The 20,826-nt window shown below is 35.8% G+C and overlaps 1 protein-coding gene across 1 annotated transcript in view; it reads left to right on the forward strand.

Moving 5' to 3' along the window:
* The first annotated feature begins 13,593 nt into the window (after positions 1-13,593).
* LOC148672975 (disabled homolog 2) overlaps positions 13,594-20,826 on the forward strand; it is a 50,043-nt gene continuing 42,810 nt past the window's right edge. Inside the window, exon 1 of the mRNA XM_088629071.1 lies at positions 13,594-14,012. The gene's annotated coding sequence lies outside the window, so the exon portion shown is untranslated. The remainder of the gene's footprint in view (positions 14,013-20,826) is intronic.

Below are 20,826 nucleotides of genomic sequence, written 5' to 3' on the forward strand. Positions count from 1 at the left end.
ATAAATTGTTTTTGTTTTCAAGCTAAGAAGATTATTGCCCAATTAATCTGATGTACTGTGTTATTAATAATTTACCATGGAGTGTAATTTAAAAGCAATTTACAAAACCTTCTGAAGGTGGGATTTACCTATTATCTCCATTATAAGCTGTTCACGTCCACCTTTAGTTATTGTTTTCATGGAAAAATACCAGAAAATGAAAGTACTAATGTGACAAGAGAAGCCACTGATGGTTGCACTCGTACTGTAAATGTGTATTGGAAAGAAAGAAAAACAAATATTTACTTTGTATGTAGACGCTGCTATTTTGTCAATAGTTTTAGCCAAAAGACAAAGTTCTGTTACACCGTCCACAAAACATTTTGGTCTTTATTCATTTTCAGAATGCTTCATTAAAGAAATGTAGAGTAAGGGAGTTCTAAAACAGGACTTAAAAGTGCTGACTGACTTGCAAAATCTAATCTGGGTTTGGAGATCATTCTCAACTCTAGGAGTAACAGAACAGAAAGCAAGGCCTCCACCTTTTAGGAGCCTCAAAGCTAACTAAAACAAGGTCAGAGTCCAAAAAGTGCAAACAATATGTAGGTGTACGGGGGTAACAGTTCACTCAGTAGTCAGGAGCCAAACCGTACCAGGCCGAAAAGATGAACTGCAGTATTTTGAATTTTATTCCGAAATCCACTTAGAGTCAATGTAAGGAAGCTGAATTAGCTGATACTGTAAATACAAAGATCCAAGCAGCTGAGTTCTGAACATTCTGCAACTTGTTTAGAGCATATCTTTGAATAAACCAGAAAGCACTGCATTACAATTATAAAGCTTGGGAAAGGAAAAACATTAGCTTTTCTGCATCAGATTGTGTAAAAACGTGAGATCAGAAAGAAACAGACACATTCACACACTAGTGAACATGAGCTACATATTGTACAGTAAGAAAGGTTGAGATCAAAGATACTGTAATACCAAAATTCCTGACCTGGGTAATTGGACTAGTTTCAGAACTATCAGTAGTCAAACTATAGACAAGGAGTGCCAGTCAGCATGAACATTAAACCATTTTTTAGTATCATCTAAGCAATGTGACAAGGAAGATAGTGCTTGATATGTGTCAAGAAGTGCTAGATCTTGTCACCAGCACAAGAATGAGTAGTGAGGCCACACAGTACCTATGAAGATGCAAGATGCCAACTTCGTGAAGGAGAAACAATAACCAAATTAGTTTCTAACACTCTTAATTTTAACCACAATAAAGCACTTCCAGTTATTATGACTCGCCAATTTATTCAGCAAGATGGTACTGTATGATTAAAAGTTTCAAAGCAGCACTAAGTTTCCAGCAAGACAAAACGGATAAAGAATGGATAAGAAACTAGGGTTGGCTGCCATTTATTATCATTAGCAGATCATATACAACCTTAAGAGAGTTGTTTTTTATATGAACCCAGGCTGATATGACTCATGCAACTTATTGGCAGATACAATAAGTGAACTTGAAGATAAGTAGCAATAGACAATTTTCGCCCACATGCCAGAATTGGGAAGCTACAGTAGACATTGGCCAATATGTACTAACCTCGTGGTATGTAAAGTTTGTAATAAACTTTTTGTGATTAAGCCAAAACTATTTAGGACAGCACAGATGTCTCCTGAAAAAGAACGGAGTGCAGAGTCAACATTGATATCAAATCTATTACAAATTAAGGTCCTTCTTAAATCAGGCACAAGGGAATTAAAAAAATATACAAAAAGGCTTATATAAAAAGCACCATTGTTAACTTCAGTGCCATGCATTCAAATTATTTAAAATTGGCATGGGAAATAGTATCAAAGAAGTGTTAAGTTCATTTACAGCTACCTTCCCACCTCCTCGATCAGATGCACAGGGTTTCTGTTAATAAGGGTATCCAGAGGGAGGAACCTAATTTAGCAATGTCATTTTGATGATGCCAAGTTTCAGTTCAACATAAAAGGTCTGGACTTTTCTCAGTAATCAGTTTGCTCAATAGTAATGTCTTGTTGGTCATGGAGTGAGCACTAAATAATGCTGCTTTAACAGAGTCAGAACTTGCACGTTATAACAACATTAGAAAGGCAGTGTGAATGCTTAAATAAATAACACGCTGTTCTAGTAAATTAAAGGACCTACAGTAACTGTCTAAAAGGAACTGATATTACCATTTAACTCTGTATTGTAATAAAAACCAGAGCATTTAAGCACATATCTAAACTTGCATGTTAACAGAAAAACAACATTCATTTTTTACTGAAAATGTCACAATTTAGTAAGACTAATGCATTCCAAACTCAGAGATACTGTATATTGTACAGTCCACCTCTGCCCCACAAATCTCTGATATACAGGAATCCACAGTGGCATTCATATACAATTAACAGATCTCATTCCCATCGATATGCATTCTTATGGAGGTGAAATAATCTCAGAATCACGGTCACCCTTTTGTAATTTAAAGATTGCTGGTCTTAAACAGAGCTGGCTGCTAGTCATTCATCTATTCTACTGTTGTGAAGAGAGGACGTTTCTTCAGATTTCCACAAGGTGGCAATGTGGGCCAACACCAGTACTATCAAAGTAATCTCTAGAATGTGAAACGGATTTAGCTCTTGAAACTTTGGACTCTGTTTTATGACAAGTGAAAGGGTTTAGGTACCCAAGGATAAGTTGCTTTCCATACCAAAAATATTTTGATTAAAGATTTTAGAATTGGAGTAACGTTTTAGAACCAAGATCAATAAGTTTCTAATTAATCCAGTTCTAACTACTTTGTGCATATCATGTCTAGAGCTAATTAAAACAGAAGGTGTAGTTCTGTATAGTAGTTCGCAAATCTTTTCTTAAGGTGTAGCGTGACATTGTACCATGTATAAATTTAGTATATTTAGTGTTTAACTCTAGGTTATGATTAAGTGGATTCATCTCTTCTTCATGTAATCTTTTGGCCACATCAATCTTCAATCCACCATTTTAAGACTCAAAATTACAAAGTATAAGTAAAAGGGGTAGCTATTTTCTATTTGCAATAATCTCCTAAATTTGTCTATTCTGAGTATTTTGTTATCTCCACTCCTCACAAACCACACTAGCTGGTGTGATCAATTTTTAGAAAATTCCTTAAGATTCCTAAACCCTGGCTACTTTCAAGATGCAGCTGGATGAGATCTTCAGATCAATTGCTATAGTTACCAACAATAAATCTAAAGACCTGAACATCTTCCTGTAACTTGTAGCCCTTATTATTTAAATGTTCTTATGATTTCCTTATGTAGCTGCATCTTGACTACAATACCAAGTGTAGACATTAGCCTCATTTAGCATAAATATGGTTTAAATGCCTACTGTAGAGAAGGCATCACAAACAATGATTTTTTTTGAGTGAACAGTTGATTCTTGGGAGGAAGGGTGGAGTGAACATTATGTTGGTTGTCTGGGAGTGGGGGGATATTTCGTCTTTCCTGAAAATATTTTTTATACAAGGGAAATGATTTCTTTTTATAACATGGTAGACACTTCATGGGGGAACAAACACTGGTTCCATCCATTCCTTCCATATTGTAATAATTTCTTCCAATTCAGGGTCATGGAGGAGTGGGAGCCTATCCCAGCAAGCCATGAGTGCAACGCAGGGTACACCTTAGACAGGATGCCAGTGCATTGCAAGGTACAAACAGGCACACACTCACACCTTGGACTCAATTTCCCTGAAGCCACTTAACCTACCAGTATGTTTTTGTGGGGGGAAACCGAAGCAGCTGGAGGAAACCCACATAAACGCAGCAAGCACATACAAACTCCACACAGAGAACACCCCAGGTCCAGAAATGAACTCAGGGCCCCAAGGCTGCAAGACAGCAATGCTGCAACCTCCGTGCCACCCTACACTGGTTACCATAGATTGGTTACCATAAAATTCATCTCACTGGAATCTTGACCAAATCTGTTAATCATTTAAACATTAACTTTATAACTTGAAGTCATTTTAATTCCCTGACTTTGGTGACTGGTAAGATTTCACATTTACTTTAAAACCCTCACATCATATCACTTACTTATCAATAACTGCTTATCCAAAAAGGGGGTCACAGTGGCCCAGAGCCTATCCCAGGAAGCATTTTCAAGGAAGCCAATTAACCTACCAGCACATTTTTGGACTGTGAGCAGAAACTGTAGTTACCCTGAGGAAACACATGCCAACAAGTGGAGAACTTGCAAACTCCATGCAAATAGCACCCCAGAAATTTAACCCATGGGCCCAGACCTGTGGGCAGCAATGCTAACCACTTCGCCATCTTGTTGCCCACTTTCTGCATAATTCTGCAAAGTCATGCAGGGTCTGGCTTCATCATATCTGTCTTGAAACCTGGATTCCTTCCCCATGCTTGAAACCTACAGATTGTTGTTTCCTCTATAATTCCAACTATTCTGGAACTCTAAATTCATTGGTGATTTTAACTGCAGTTTAAAACTTATTTTTACTTTCTTGCATTCTCTAATACTGTTATGAAGCCTTTTCTTCAACTTGAGTGCTGATTCGACAAATTTATCCTGTGTCGTACAGCATAAGTACAGCACAGGGCATAACTATTGCAGACATTCACGAGTGAGGTTTTTGGGTCAGCTGTACCACCTTTTCCCAAACTGAACTCAAGACCTCTTAGCAACCAGGTACAGTAAATGTATAATTTGGCCAATAGTAACACACTGCTGGATTAATGAGCTTTAAGGGCAGAAAAGAAATTAGCTAGATGAGAACACCCTGCTCTCATCTGCAAACTTTGTTGTGTTTTTGAAAAGAAAGTGTTCACAGTGGACATACTATAGTCCCATGATTACCTCCTTATGCCTTTGCTTTCTAATGAAACGTCTTCATAAATAATTGACACAATATTTTAACCAGAAATGTTGTTTTCAGTTAATTGCAGTGTTAGTGATTTTTACACTACAGGAAAAAAAAACAGTTCATGCTTATAATTATCATGAATTGGGACCACCCTGCTGGCTTACAAGTTGATTCAGCAGCTTTGAGCTCCTGATCATTCCCTTCTCAGCTGTTGACTGCAGGAATGGTATCTGAAAACAGGAAAAGGCATTTGTCATTCTGCTCCTGAAATGAAACATATAGTTCATATGTGCTAAAGGAAATGTGAAGGTAAAGGTTTTTCCTGAGCCATTCATTGTCATATGTTTCTATGAAACTGTCTTGCTTTATAACTACTGTATAGTAGAATACAGTAAGAATCTGACTTAATAATAAGTAATTTGCAGTCTGGTATGGTATGTGGTATTAAATGACAGATGACTATAGGAACATTTACAAAATTCTGCATAGTAATTATTTTAAGGTTGTTGATTGTACAAAAATGTTACTAAAATATCAGGCAATGTGTTGTACTTTCCTGGGGTTATAACACTGAACATTTTCATAATGGGCATGTCATAGACTAGCAGATGTTTAATGTGGGGCACAGGGAAGATTTTCATTCAGTCTACCTAACTACCAGATAAAAAAAATGTACACATCTACCAACCCATCCAACAGGTTAAAGATCCACCAGCTGGGTGAATATCTGAATACACAGTACAGAAATAAGTCAGAAAGAAGCAGAAAGTCTTTTGTGACCCTTGTCATGCACAGGCAAGTATTATTATGCTGAATTAATAGAGGATCATATTCCCTTTCCTGTTGCTGCAACAATGTGTGTGTGGTCTCCAGATGTTGTCAAAATAGCACTTGCAGAGAAATACTATCAACAAGCAGATTCCTAAAGTTGGTATTTAAGGCCCCTACACCAAATAATTACACAGTCCTCAACTAGTATTTCGTGGTTTCTACTGCATACACATTCTGTACAGTATATTCATTATCAAATGAAACACTGAAGAGCATTATATCAAAACTCACCACCTTCAATAATATGGAGAGGCTCATTGTCTACGTTGGTGGATAAACTGCAGTTGTTTAGGGTAGTGACACTGAGTCATTCTGTTACCATTGTAACAGTGCCTGCAAAAGACACTGGAAGGTAGTTATCTGTAGGCCAGTTTATGAATCTTCTCTGATGCCCGGTTGTGTCAGACTGTATAGGATGGCTCAGGTCTCATCAGTCTTCCGCCAGCAGTTAGCATTGCTAGAAAATAGTTGGAGGAGGTAAAAAGTACAATTGGTTACCTCTTAGTACCACTAGGCTGTGGTGTTTTTTAGATGTAATTTCACACATATTATCATTTAATTCTCAGTAGGCAAAGAGGAGAACAGGGCATTAGGCATGAGCGATTTTGTACATTTTATGATATCAGATTTGCTTAGTATTGTGTATAGTTCAGATATACAATATGCAATGGATTTTAATGTATGCTACTGTAAAATATGACCCTCACACCAAAACCTTGACTAGATCCGTAATCTGATAGCATACTAAAACCACCAAATTCTGGAACAGATACAGTGAAATATAAGGAAGAATTCATTTTTCAACGGAAAATAATTAACAAATTCATCAAAATATTGCTTTTATGCCTTTCAATTAATCCATCAAGGTCGGAGAAAGATGTCTTATAATTAAGTAATAATACTTCTATGTATAATTATTTGTGACAAATATAGAACAGTACTGTATTTTAAGGCAAAATGAAAAAGTACTGTGAATGGTCACACAAGACCTGTTAAAATAAGATAACAAAGTAACCTTCCTCTGAAAGGAAGTCAGTCAATGGGCAAGGAAAACGAATCCTGCTGACCTAGCAATCATATGACCTTCTGCAGGAAGTTTAATGTTTGGACAACCCAGCTGAATTTGCTTGTGTGGAGAAATGCGATCTCAGTAATTCAAGAGTGAAAAAATCTAATTGTAGTTAGTCCTCTGGTTTTCAAGGTAACATTCACCTTCAGGCATGAATAATAAAACTAACACACACTAAAGAAAGTGATATAAAACATCCTAAAGTAACAGGTACTTCTGACTTTAAATAGAACATGCTTAAAAATTGAAATCCAATGTTGATTTACAAAACAATATTAGCAGAGGATAATTATGGGACACTATGGGATACACTTTGAATTGGACACAAATCCACTGCAGGGCACATACAGACACACACATACAGTACAGTACACACATATACCACTGCCAATTTTCCCAGAAGACAATTAACCAAACAGCATGTCTTTGGAGTGTGAGAAGAAACCAGAGAGCCCAGAGGAAATGCATATGAACATAAAAAGAACATACAATCTTTTCACAAATAGCACCAGAGGTGTGGAAATCAAACCCTGTGAGGAATTATTTTTCCTCATCAATTCCACCTTTAAAATGATATTCCTCTTGACAACATTGACTTTATCTGTAGGCAACCTAGGAATGTGAAACAAAAGGCTGTGGAGTACCTGAAAACAAATGTTCCAGATCTGCTGTGGGGACTGTGTCAATGAATAAGCCCCTTGGGACTACACACAAAAAAAAAACAGCATGGCCCTAATGTTATGTATACAGGATTTAGCAATTCAGCTTCCAGAAGAATTAACAATCATAACTGGCACAGGAGGAGGATTAATGCTAAGTTGTCTGGCTGGCTAGCACTGCCTAGCACTGTCAAGACCAAACTTTCGGGTGGGGGATTGTTTCAGTAAAGCAATTCTCAGAAAATGCATAAATAAACTTTCAAAATTGAATGAAACAGTTATTCATCCAGCATTGGTAACAGATTATGAGTGAGTCATTCAACCAGATGAAGACAGTACAGTATGTTACAGGGATGCTTTCTTTGTAGCTGTGTTTCATTTCAAAGAATTTGGTCTATCATACAGTTTTATAAAAGTTATTTTTTGTAGTTAATCCAGTCATATTTAATTGTAACCAATGTGTTGTCAAATCAGCTTTAAAAGCTATATAGTATTATTAAAATAAGGGATATTAAAGCACCTTTAAAACATGCAGTATGCAGATCCAAGATGCATGATCTATTAGGGGGTACATTTTTGGTACATTTTGGTACATTTTTATGATGTCTTCACATAATCATGCAATTTGCAGAGTGCTATGATAAGAGCAAGCTGCTGCTTGTCAGTGAAAAATTCTAGAGGTTTAATATTACCACATGAGTTGATTCATGATCCAGGTTCCCTGAAACTTCAGGTGAACCAGGGGAATTAGGAAAGACATTTGCTCAGGATAGTGACAAGAGATAGAAAAAGAAAAAAATAGGTAAACACACAAATATGAGCATGTGACATCTCTATGAGTGAAGACACTACTTTAGAAAGGGGTGAACAAGGAATTCTTTAACTGTATCCCAATTGATAAACAACAACATACAGTAACTGAACTCTCCTGTGCAAAGTTGGTGCAGTCAGTAAGTTGTCACAAGCAAGTTGGATAACAATAACTGAAGACAAAATATCCCAGGTCAAACTTGGGAAATGCTTTCATACAATAGTGGATCAACAGGTATTGAAGAAGATACAGATAACAGGTGACTGAAGATATCAGATAAGATGTACAGTATGCTTGCTTAACCTGGTACTTGGGGAAGAAGACAGCAGGTGATAGCAAAGCACTTCATTGTCATCTACTGTACAGTACATCATGCGCTATTCTTAACTTTTTAAATTGGATTTGCTTGTGTTCAAGTTTGTGGAATGATCAATTAGTCCACTTGGCCACTTGTTTTAGTGTAAATCAACTTTGAGATAATGCAACACATTTAAATTAATTATCTTGAACCGCTTTTTCGGAGGAGAAAAAGCACAAAAGAATCATGTAATATAGCATTAAGATGTTAGAACTTCTGAGCATAATACAGCAACACACCAGTGACCCTGATTATGTTGGAGCCAAAGAATATTCATGAATGCATGATGAAAGTAACTTCCAGGATAAAAAAAAAACATGATGGCAGAACAGTTGACATGACAAAATGTATTCCTGCAAATAAAAATCAAAGCAGTTTCAAATACTGTGACCTAGCTGTGGAGAGTCCAAATGAGTAAAACGTAATAGTCCTAATTCAAATATTTTCTAAAAACACTTTATCAATTAAATTAGAAATAGGTTTAACAAAGGGGCAATCCAGTCCATGAGGGCTGAATGTTATTCACATTTTCTTTCTTTCAAATTAACGTAACAGACCACCAGCTTAAGTGATCAAAACTAAAATGTGTCCAGGTCTTTAGAAACCATTAATATAATTGTTACCTGGGTTGGTCCAACCAGTTGAGTTTCTTTTTTATGATGAAAACAACATTTTAACCAATCTTGTAAAATATAAAAGGTAAAAGTGAAAAACCACTGCTGGACTTCATTCTTTTTTTTAATTTTATATACAGTAGAATTCATCCTTTGTGTTACTGCTTTATTCAATTCTGGGTCATGGCAGAGCCGGAACCTATTTTAGATGGAGTCGTTTGTCATAATCTGTATCATCTCAAAGCACTGGAAAGAAAAGATCTTGACATTTTTTACTCATGGATGTAACTCTAGTTGCTTTATACTTCACAATTTTCAAATTAATATGAAAGGAATTCTAGTTACACATAATGTATACTCTGGATTTCTGAGCCATTTAGAACATCCAAAAAGAAAAAGATTTGTCTTTATTAACAACATCTCTTTAGCTATTGATTTCACCATCTTGGAGAAAACTTTTGTTGTGATTCAGTGAAGACCGGCTGTAGGCATTAATGTAGAATTTCCTAATACTGCTGCCAAAGAATTCTGCTGAGTTAACAGCAAATAGGCCCTGTGCTTCAAGAAGGAAAAAGAATCTCTGTCAGACATCATTTTTTACTGCCAGTATGAACAATATGGAAGTTGACCTTCACAGACGTGGCTTGAACCTCAACTTTAGCTTTGATAAAAGAGTGACGACAGAAAAGAAACGTGTCTGACATTTTCTGGTTCAATCTTTGAGTTTTTGAGTGGAATATGTGCTTATGTAACTGTTTTTCGCTTTTCAGCTTCCTCCAGACTTACACAGGAAGAAGGGGATAATGAGAAGGGATGCAGCCTGTGTACACAGGCATACCACAATTATCCTAAATTTCACTAGAAACCTTCCTGTTTTTAACATTGTTCTGAGAACGTTAGAAGAGTGCAAAACTGAAAATGAGCTGACCATGAACAATTCTACATTCCATATGAATTAAAAGATAAAAACAAGCTCCTCGTATTCAGTGCTTAGTTATAATAGGCTGCGCTTACTTGTCTGAAGCTGAAGGCTGGATCCAAGAGCAGGTACTGTAAGTAGCAACCGCTGAGGCAAGTGAACAAACAGTAGCAAACACTGTCCAGAGCTGAAATCGAAAAACAAGCAAGTGTCGTAGCCAGAGAGACTCAAAATCAAAGCACCACGGGGAATCCATAACAAAGGTCACAGAGAGTAAGCAAAGTCCAAAAACCAGGGAAAACTCGAGCAAGCAATCCAAAGAGAAATCCACAAAATTAAGTTGAAAGAAGCACAGTCTAACGTAAATTCACAGAGAGGTCCAAGACCAGATTTGAATCTCTAAGACTGAGCACTAGAATATCACAGGAGCAAGTCTTAAACAGCCAGGTGTTTTAACTCGCACAGATGGGACCGACCTTTTCATCGGGATTGGGTTGTCACTGATTGAAAGGTCTTGGTGGTTGCTGTGGTGATTCAGGTGCAGTTTGTGACACTTTGGGTGGAGGTACTGTATGATATCTTATTTATTGTGATAATTGTTTTCTAATATAATTTTAAGGATCACTAACATAAGAAGGCAGAAAATACCTCATGAAAAACTGTAGGTTATACTAATGTCGTGGACTCTGTACGCTACCCTAGTGCTGGCCATGTTAGGACCAGGCTGTAAATATGATCTACTGCTTGTTGGTACTCCAAGAAACATTTTCGATGTAAGACATGGTTTTTCAGTCTTGATTACAACACCTGGATTGTTTACCACTTCTACACAAAATATTAACTGTTGCTGTCTTGCATAAGCCACAGGTAGTATCACTGTATTTTGTCAGAGTAAGCACAGTTTCAGAATGGAGTTTCAGTTTCAGCATCCTTCCAAGCTTGGATATCTGTTTCCTTATGATAAGTCTATATTATTTGGGATTTTATTACATGTATGTACTGTAAAGTGTGCAGCATTTAAATCAAAGCAGTTACCAAAGGCATTGTATAACTGTTACACTAATTTCACAATCTAATATTTGCTGATATTACATAAAACCCAGTTTTACTTGGCTTTTTTATAAGAAGAAAGAACAGGCAAGAGATGAAAACCTTAGGTTTTGTTTTGCCCTTACTTTTAAAAGAGTAAAAGAACAGTGTGATGTAAAACTTGAAGTAGCAGACATCCCAAAAACAACACCATATCCACCAGAACAGCTGGTAAGAGATGGCATAACCAGTTGGATTTCAGCAGTGCAGCTGGATTATTTAACTTTAGGTCTAAGGAGTCACTGTCATGAACAATAACTACTGATTACTGGTTATTACTGATAACTGAAAAAAAGACTTATTACAGAAGTGCTCAAGTTTGTATTATCTAAGTGCTATTACATAAATTATCAACTTTTAAGTTTTTCTTTCATTTTATTTCAGTTTGTATTTACATGATTGCTTGTGAACCTCTCTCAAGTTACTGTAACCTTCTGGCTTCTTATCATCCATGTCTGTCCAATAGAATCAATGTAATGCATTGTAAGCATATTGTTGTTGAATTACTGTGAGATCCAGTGCTTTTTCAGAATCCTTCATGACACAAAGAGAATAATATTTATTTGATACTTCCAAAGCAAACTCTTTCAAAATCATGTTTAAATTATTTTTAAATTTACATTACATAATTCCTCTCTACATAATTATAATTACTGTAATAACAATAATTATAATTATTATGCAATAATAATTATATTGTTATAATTAATAGAGAGCAGAGTGAATTTCATAATTATATTTACAGGCAACCTTAGACAAGCAAAGCTTGACATGCAAAGCTACCAATAGATGGAAATCCTAAAGTATCCCACTGCTAGTCCAAGATTACAGTAAATCAGATGACGTTGAAAAATATTTCATAATCTTTAAACGTTTAGTCTCTCTGCAGATGCTGCAAACAGATAAATACGTATACAGTATCATAGCAAAAAATAATGTCTAATTTTAATCTACTGAGAAATAAATCCTCTTGGTTCTTATTGGTGCTGTACAAAATAACAAAACTTTTGGGATTAAAAAAATTGTTATTGAAATTATACACGTGTGATTGTAATTACTACTTAAAATCACAAGGACATCCTGACAGAATAGGTTTTAAAAATCTGTACATTATTACCACAATATACCAATCCCATTTTCTAAAGCTTATTATTTATTGTTTGAGCAGACATAACAAAAATGTAAAGTAACAGCTGAAAATAATATCTTGTATTATTCCATCCGATAATACAAGCAGAGCTTTTAGTTTCTGAAAACAAAAGAGAAAAAAAAACATATGCAAATACATTAAATCATGACACAGGGGATGAAAAGTATTATTTTCAGTCTGATCTAAAAAAGGAGTTTAGCTGTAACCCTTCTATAAAAAAAACTTATAATTAAGACTTGAAAATAATAGTTTGTAGTAGGTGGTAGTTTTTTTCTTCTTTTGGTCTTGGTTCTGTAATACCCAGTAGGACTGTCTGTAAGCCCTTGAGTGTTTTAAATTTATGTAATGTGTATTTTATCAAATATTTTTAAAAGAAATACTGTACCATAATGACTGCATGGTTCAAATGGCATCCTTTCATTTGTTAACCTCCCAAAGTATATATGATCTCTCTATGCATGCCTTACTCTCTCTCTGTCTCTGTTTTAATTTGGAATATAATGATTAATATTTTAATTCATAAAACTTAGAAGAGTCATAAATTGTTGATTCAACACACTATTGTCTCATTCTATACACAGGGACACACAGAGGTTAACTCCACGCTGAACAGTAGGACATCTGCCTCCTTTACATGTTAAATATTTAGTAACATCCGGTACTAAAACTCTTGTGTAATCCAGATGCCACATTTCAAGTTTTAAAGCTGACAAGAGGAACATTGTAGAATGTAGCAGCAGGTCTGTCAGGGGGTGAGAGGAGCTACAGTACACCGCATTGTACCCATGCCTTCAAATGTAATATTTTGAAAAATATGAAGATGTTTAATTCAATATAGTTACAAAAGCCGTTATGTGTACCATGAACATTACCTTTCCAAGTATTTTAATCACAATTACAGTAAGTTGTTTTGTACATTGAAACCCAGGACCGTGATCTTCAAAACTAAAGCCCTTATTTTCCATGATGATGCAATCTATGTTCATTATTCTGTCAAATTTACTACTCCCTAGTTCCACTGAGAAAACCCTGTTAAAGCAGCTGTAAACTGAACAGTTACTATTTCATTTCACTCGTATGTGCTCATGTGCTCATTGTTCAAGGGGTTAATTGACATTTTAGGGGGTCTATTTATAACTTCATGTGGGCCTACGTCTTAACTCACATATTATATTTGTCTTGGACTCAGCTGTTTCTACTCCACCAAATGGAGTAACAAGTTCCATATGTGGATTTTTTTAGAACAGATTTTTGTAAGCGAAGAAATGTTTTGAAGGATCAGGGCAGAGAGTGACTGAATACCGTTATACACCTCATTTAGCATTCGACAAGGCAGGCACTGTTAAAACCTGGGCAACAAGCCAGTTTCTCCTACCTAATACTGCAGTAACTAGTCTTAAAAGAAAAAAAAACTTTTTACAGTATTGTTTCTGAGTTACACATATAGTACTTAGAAGCTGGAGTTCTTTGTGCTGTCTTTTGAAATGTGCGTATTCCTTTGTCACTTTGGCTGTTTCTCCAAAAGACAAATGAAGAAAGCCTTCTGAGCTGTAAGCCACATCTCTTTGAAGTTTTTAAAACAGGAAATAATAAGACAAGGAAATAAAGCACCACATTTTCTATTGCACGGGGAAACTGGATAAAATAATACATACGGTAGGTGGAAAGGTTGGAATTTCTGGTTAAATTTGTATTGTAAGCTGTCATTGTCACATTAATTGTGGATAGAATTGCTTTGCCTGGCATTGGGGGCTATTTGTAAAGTACTGTAACTTTTCCTACAGTAACTCAATCAGTGGAAAAAGTAATAAGGAAAGGCATGTCTCTATGGGTATTCCCCCTGTTTCTATGCAATTTTTACATTACTCTGTTTGTTTTTGTTTTATAGGATTTATTTACATTTTCCTTGAATGTTTCAAAATGTAGTCAACAGATTTGCTAATACAAATGTTTAAAGCCTACATAATAAAACCAATCATGGCTAAATGGTATAAAACAACATGCTTAACTATTTAGTTTCCAAGGGAATGCAATGTAATGAATACAGTATTAAAGACATTTTTGTGTACATTTTCTATGTTAAAGTACCTGTAGTTTATTTCATTCCTATTAAGTACATGGTTTTCATGTATGGAAAATACAGCATAATTTCCATCTTAACAAGGTTTAATTTGTTTATTTAGAGACTGAAAAAAATAAATCTATGAACAGTTAATTGAATGCTTAAAATAATTAATGAAAATTGTGTAATCTAGTAATCTTGGCATTTTCACTTATGTTAACGTTCCTGTTTTCGCAATATAAAGCATTAAATGAACCTCAGAAATTGCATAGATCATCATCCAGACACTAAAAGAGATGAGGGATAACAATGATCTTTGTGGGTAAACATAATTGTCACTCCAATTTACATACTTAAGAGGAGACAGTAGGGCAAAGAAAGGCTGAGGTTTCTTTGTTTTTTTATTTTTACAGCTCTGTGCTGCAACAGCAGCTTAAGCTGAGGTGCCATCTTCCTTAAAAAAAAACCTTTACATTCAGGTTAATCTCTAGGATCCCTGTGTCATGGGTTTGAGCCTTGGTTTAACAAAACAAATCCTTGTGTAAGTGTTGAAAGATGATTGTCTCAAAGGGAGAGGTCAGGGGGAGATTGTCAGAGGAGTTTGCCTACACTTCCTTATTTTTCCCTGTGTATGGTTGGGGGTTTGTAGGCGTGTTTGTAGGTCTGAGCAGTGATAAGAGAATTGGTATGGTATATAAGAATATAACTGGAAAAAAATATTTATTTTAAAGACAGCGATTATGCACTTACAGTAGTAACATGCCAAACTTGAACTCTTGTATTCAAATACCAAGTTGTTTCACATGTCCGAGTCACTGTAAAAATAATCATTTGCTCTTGTTCTTTCTCCCTTCAAGGTGCCATTTTGGCAACAGTTATTCACCCTAGAAAAAAACATTGGTCATAATAATAATGAGGCTCATGTACTAAAGATTTAATTTCTCAAACTACCAATGTGCATGCTATTACCAAATGTTTTGGACTGGAGCAAGTATAAAATGTTACACTCTAATGATAGAGGAAAGAGTGGTTAAGAATCCCTTATTTACTTCTCCATCATACAGTATAAAGCAGGAGTGCTTCATCATATGACATTTTTAAGACCTTATCAAATAATATTTATGCTGACCCATAAACCACCAGCTATTCACTTAAAAGTATTTTAGCAAGTTTTTTGACTGCTTCTTCCACATATACAGTAACACTATGACTAAGATGTCAAAAAATACTTTTATTTTAGTATGTGTAGCATAGAACATCTGGATTTGATCCCACACTGGGCTGGCTTCTGTGAGTTTCACCCTGCGTCCAGCCACATGGGTCTTCTCTGGGTGCTCTAGTTTCCTCCCTCTTAATTGTGTGTCTTTATGCATGGGCCAATGTTGAATTGATGTCCCACCCAGGGTGTAGTCCCATTTTGTGCCCTATGGTCCAGAATGCTAAGACCCTTACTAGGAATAAGCAGATTTCTGCTGGGTGAGTTTTCAACATAAAATGCCATTTAAAATATGTCCATGTTTGAATCATACTAAGGTCCTTACCTAAAGCTCTGTTTGAATTAGGATAGACTTGGATATACAGTTACTTTTTTTGTCACTCTCTTGTGCCTACTGTACTAACTGTTTGAATTAGGATAGACTTGGATATACAGTTACTTTTTTGTCACTCTCTTGTGCCTACTGTACTAACTGTTTGAATTAGGATAGACTTGGATATACAGTTACTTTTTTGTCACTCTCTTGTGCCTACTGTACTTACTTTCAAACAATACATTTGAATTAATTTGAAAGTAGTTACTGTACTGGTACCTACTAGTTTCTTTCACGAAAATGCTTGTTGAGATCATTGGATCAATGAACTGCTAACAGCCTAACGTGCTAGATGGCTCTTCTTATTTTCTTATGTGTTTAAGTGGAGTGTTATTGAAGGTTCATCAGGGATGACAGTAACCAAGTTTTACTTCACCTCTGCTAATTTAATTTGTAATCCTCCGTGATGTCACTTTCTGGAAAGCTAGAAATACAATTGTAAACCTCTCTGCTCCTTGCATTCGTCTTTTATCTCATTCCCACCCCTACACCACCTTTACAACTATCCTTTGATTAACTCACACCTACTGTAGTTAGTTTGAGTTTTAAAGTAGCTCTTCTCTTCCAATTTTGTCTTCAAAGTGAATGTCTCAGTACCTTATAGTTTATAAAGGCCAACCAATCCACTCACTACACTCAGGGATTACCTTAACTGCCATGCTATCATTTAATGCAACTCTCACAGTGAATTTCAAATTGTTACAATAGCTGTATGTTATACTGTAGCTGTATGCTACTGAAAGCAGTATAGTGCTATTTCAACCTAACTTCTACTGTAGTTGGTATAAGATCACTTTATTAGCCATACACAATTACTTGCATTAGGAATTTGTCTTTTCACATACCCCAGCTTGTTCTCCATAAGACATACAGGCAAGGAGAGAGAAGCTTGGGTCAGAACACAGGGTCAGCCATTTATACAGTGCCCCTGGAGCACTGCTTCCTTGCTTAGGGGCCCAACAGAGCAGGATTTCTCTGCCAGCCACAGGATTTGAACTGGCAACCTTCCAGCCACAGGCACAGATCCTTAGCCACAGTGTTACAACTCCATTCCTATAACATAGGAACCTTAATAATAATCACTGATGACATAGTCTTCATTATTCACTGATAGACATGCCTTTCATACAGTATATTGTTTTATAATTTTGTTGTATATATAGTAGTAATATACAAATATATGTTTTTTTTTTCTCTCATACAAGCCTGGAAATGGCTAATATCTTTTGGCATCTTTAGAACTGTTAGCCAATGACTACCTTTACTCAAATCATATGTTCTTTTTCTTACGGTACTACCATGATGTAGAGCTCTATTGTCTCAAGGCACAACTTTAAAAGTCTATAACGGCAGATTGCAGTAATCTTAAAAATCACCTTGGTAAAATTTTGGACAGTTTATTCGGAATCTGCATAGATTGATTACAAATTTGTTATGGTGCTTATTGCCCCAAACTATTCGGTCGAAACATGACTGAATGGCTCCTGAGAGACTAATGAGCAAGTATATTTGCTGGAAGAGGAAGGGTTCTTCTGCCATAATTCTTCCATTGATTGAGAACACTTGCTGTGCTAAATTCTGAGTCACAACCTTTGCCTTTCCCCAGCAGGGACACAAAGACTGATTAAAACTCAGGAATTTGGCCTGCTCTGTTAGACAGTTTTGTAGAAAAGATATCTATTGTATAAATTCAAAGAAACGTACAATATGTACTGTATTCTTCATCTCTTTTAAAATGGACCCCCTTTTAAAAATTGCTTTTCATCTTCCTCAAGGAAATATTTGTAAACACTATTTTGCACTCAGATGGCTATTCTTGCTTCTAGAAACTGAGCAAAGAAATCCTCCTCTTCATAAGCAGCTGCAATGAACTGTTGTACCTACTGTAGGTTCAACTTTTAAAGCAATTCAAAACTGAATTGAAAATATGAAGCATAAGATAATAAAAATTGGAGCCCAGGGATAGCTTTATACAAAAACGTCCTATCATGAATTTCCCTCAAACACATGCTGTATGTTAAGTAATAGTTACTGTGTTCAGTTATTTCACATAAAGGCTTTAATTTAAGATGCTATAAATAGGGGAAATAAACCCTTTAATTAAATATAAACTACCTTATAATGTAAAATGTGTTCAAGGAAGACTAGACACTTCCAAAGTGATGTTGTTTCTGTTTTCTAAAGGTCAAACTTGAGGAGCTCTTTTGAGAAAAACCCAGTGGAGTCCACCTCAAAATCTCTTTTTTCAGGTCCTAGGTAGTATTTGCTCACAGACTATGGTGTATTATTTTGACCCATAGCTTTTTCTTTATACTGTGTTCTTCAGCAGTATAAATACTTGGTTTTGGAGAAGGCAATGAGGAAACTAACACCATTCTTTATTATCAACATAAATGAAATCCAAGTTTACACTTTCACTTTTTCCCAGCTTCACTTTTTGGCTCTTTTTGGAACAACCCAGCTTGGTCCCATGAAAACTCTTGATTAACTCATCATGCATCTCTATATAACAAGACCAGTTTTATGCTGTAGTGAACCAGTTCTTCTGCTCTCTTAGTTACCTGTACTTTCTGATCTAGTGCTTTGGTAGACTACTACAGGGCCTTAGCCAATAGATTTACTTGAGTAGGCACCTTAGTGAACTATGAGCAATGTATATGTCATTTGGCAAACCGCTTTATACCATACGGTATCGCGGGAAGCTGGAACCTACTCGGAAAGCAACGAGTGCAAGGCAGGGTACACCCTGGACGCGGTGCCAGTCCATAGCAGGGCAAGTGCAAACCAATCACACATGGGAACAATTTGGAGGCCACGGTAAAGGCTTAGGGGGGAAATTTGGCCCGGACACCGGGATAACTCTCTACTCTTACCAAGAAATGCCCGGGGATCTTTAATGACACTGAGAGTCAGGACCTTGGTTTAACGTCTCATGTGAAAGATGGGCTATGAGCAATGCTCATGAAAGACCTGTGCTGCTGAGGATATGTCATATTCTGCCAATTATTTTTTTATTTAATTGTTTTCAACTCACTACATTTGAAAAATTAGTCACTGATATACAGTACATAAACTTAAAAGTCAAACTGGCTTTGATTACTTTCTCTATGTTCTAAGAAAATATGCAATGTTCTGCTAACCACTACAGTAGGTGCAAAACAGAAATTAAGTATTAACAGTATACAGTGCAGATTAATTCAAAAATCTTTTTCTTACTATTCAGAGGAAGCATATTAATAAAGATGGATTTATTGTAGTTTTTTCCATCCATATGATTTCTTAGATATAAAGTACGTACATTTGAACATATTCTAACAAGTGCGAGTGATAGCAGATGTACTACTCTCATTAGAATAAAGTAGGTCATGCTTTTACAGAAGGGCATTGAGTAAATTCTTATATTTAATTGTTGGCAGATGTTTTAAATGTATAGCCTCATCCATAATGTAAAATATTTCATTTCATGTAACAAAGACCATCAGTGTGCTTGGTTCAGTGCACAGAAAATACAATGTGGACCTCCCATCTCCTGAAAAATGCACAACTGGATCAGTCTTGTGAATGTGCCCTTTATCTGTAAATTCCTACTGTTAAAGAGGTTTTTGTGAATGAACTTTTCAGAAGAAGATGTGACATCATCATATAAGCAATAACCAATAAAGAAAAGGAAGAAATATGACATCCTCTGTTTCCAAGATTCATAGTCCCATGCACTAAGGATGATTCATGGCAAATAAACATCCAGAAAAGTTTTTCTTTTGCCTGCTTTGTGTTCGTGCTTTCATTTTTTTTTTAAATTACAGCTCATGACACCTTCAGAGGTCTAGCAAGCCAGTAGTTGACTTTGAATCAGAGCTTCTGTTTAAACAAGCAACTGAAAAGAGTTGTAAGAAGTTAACAGCATTACATGCTCATTACCATAGAAACGGAACTCCACATTAGTCTAAATAAAGTGTGCCCTCAGCCAGGCCGCAATAAATAGATTGCTGCACTGTTTACAGACATGTCTGGAATGCCCTGAATTATTGTCCTGAGTTTCAATTAGTTGTTTAACTTCAGCTGCTGCTATAGCTTTGAGGCCAGACATAACTCAACACCTAATAACTTTTCCTTAAATTCCAATAACAAAGTTTGCCTGAACTTTTTGAGCAGTTTTGAGTGTTTAACTCCTGAATAGAGGGAGATTTAACTAAGTATGTGTAACTACAGAACTAAGTCTGTATTAGTAACAATAACAGAGTTTATGGAAAAGTATTTTATAGAGAACCTATTAAATCATGAAGACTCTGTAACTTGGCCTCATAAGTTATTAATTAAGTCACATTACAAAAATGTAACAGAAACCGCTGCATTTGTTAGTTGTGTATACAGTATGAGCTAGAAAGATAATTTAAGCAGGACAGGAAAAGCATTAAACATCAAACCCGGTACAAGGTTTTATTTAATACTCTGTTCACCGTATCAAGATAAGACCTTCACTGAAAATTCAAAATTGACATCATTACCCAGGCTAAATTTTCCTTAACAGTTTGGGCTTCTGTATAAAACTATATTGTATGTCACTACATATACGTAGATAGTGACCACATGATCTGTTAGTTTAGCAACATAAAGTGTTTTGCTACAGTAAATATGGCTTTCACGCAATATCCACAACGAGACACTATAAAGTACAATACAGTATATTGGCATAATAACTTGTTGAAAATGTGTACTTTTTAGAACTGATCAAGGCTAAGTAAAAACAGCACTAGTGTAGATGGGTGTTTGCAACTCTTGTCCTTAGTCAGATACTGTAGGCATTTGAAGTTAGCTCTTT

The sequence above is a fragment of the Lepisosteus platostomus genome, chromosome 4, assembly GCF_059453375.1.
Source record: "Lepisosteus platostomus isolate fLepPlt1 chromosome 4, fLepPlt1.hap1, whole genome shotgun sequence".
NCBI classification, from domain to species: Eukaryota; Metazoa; Chordata; class Actinopteri; order Semionotiformes; family Lepisosteidae; genus Lepisosteus; species Lepisosteus platostomus.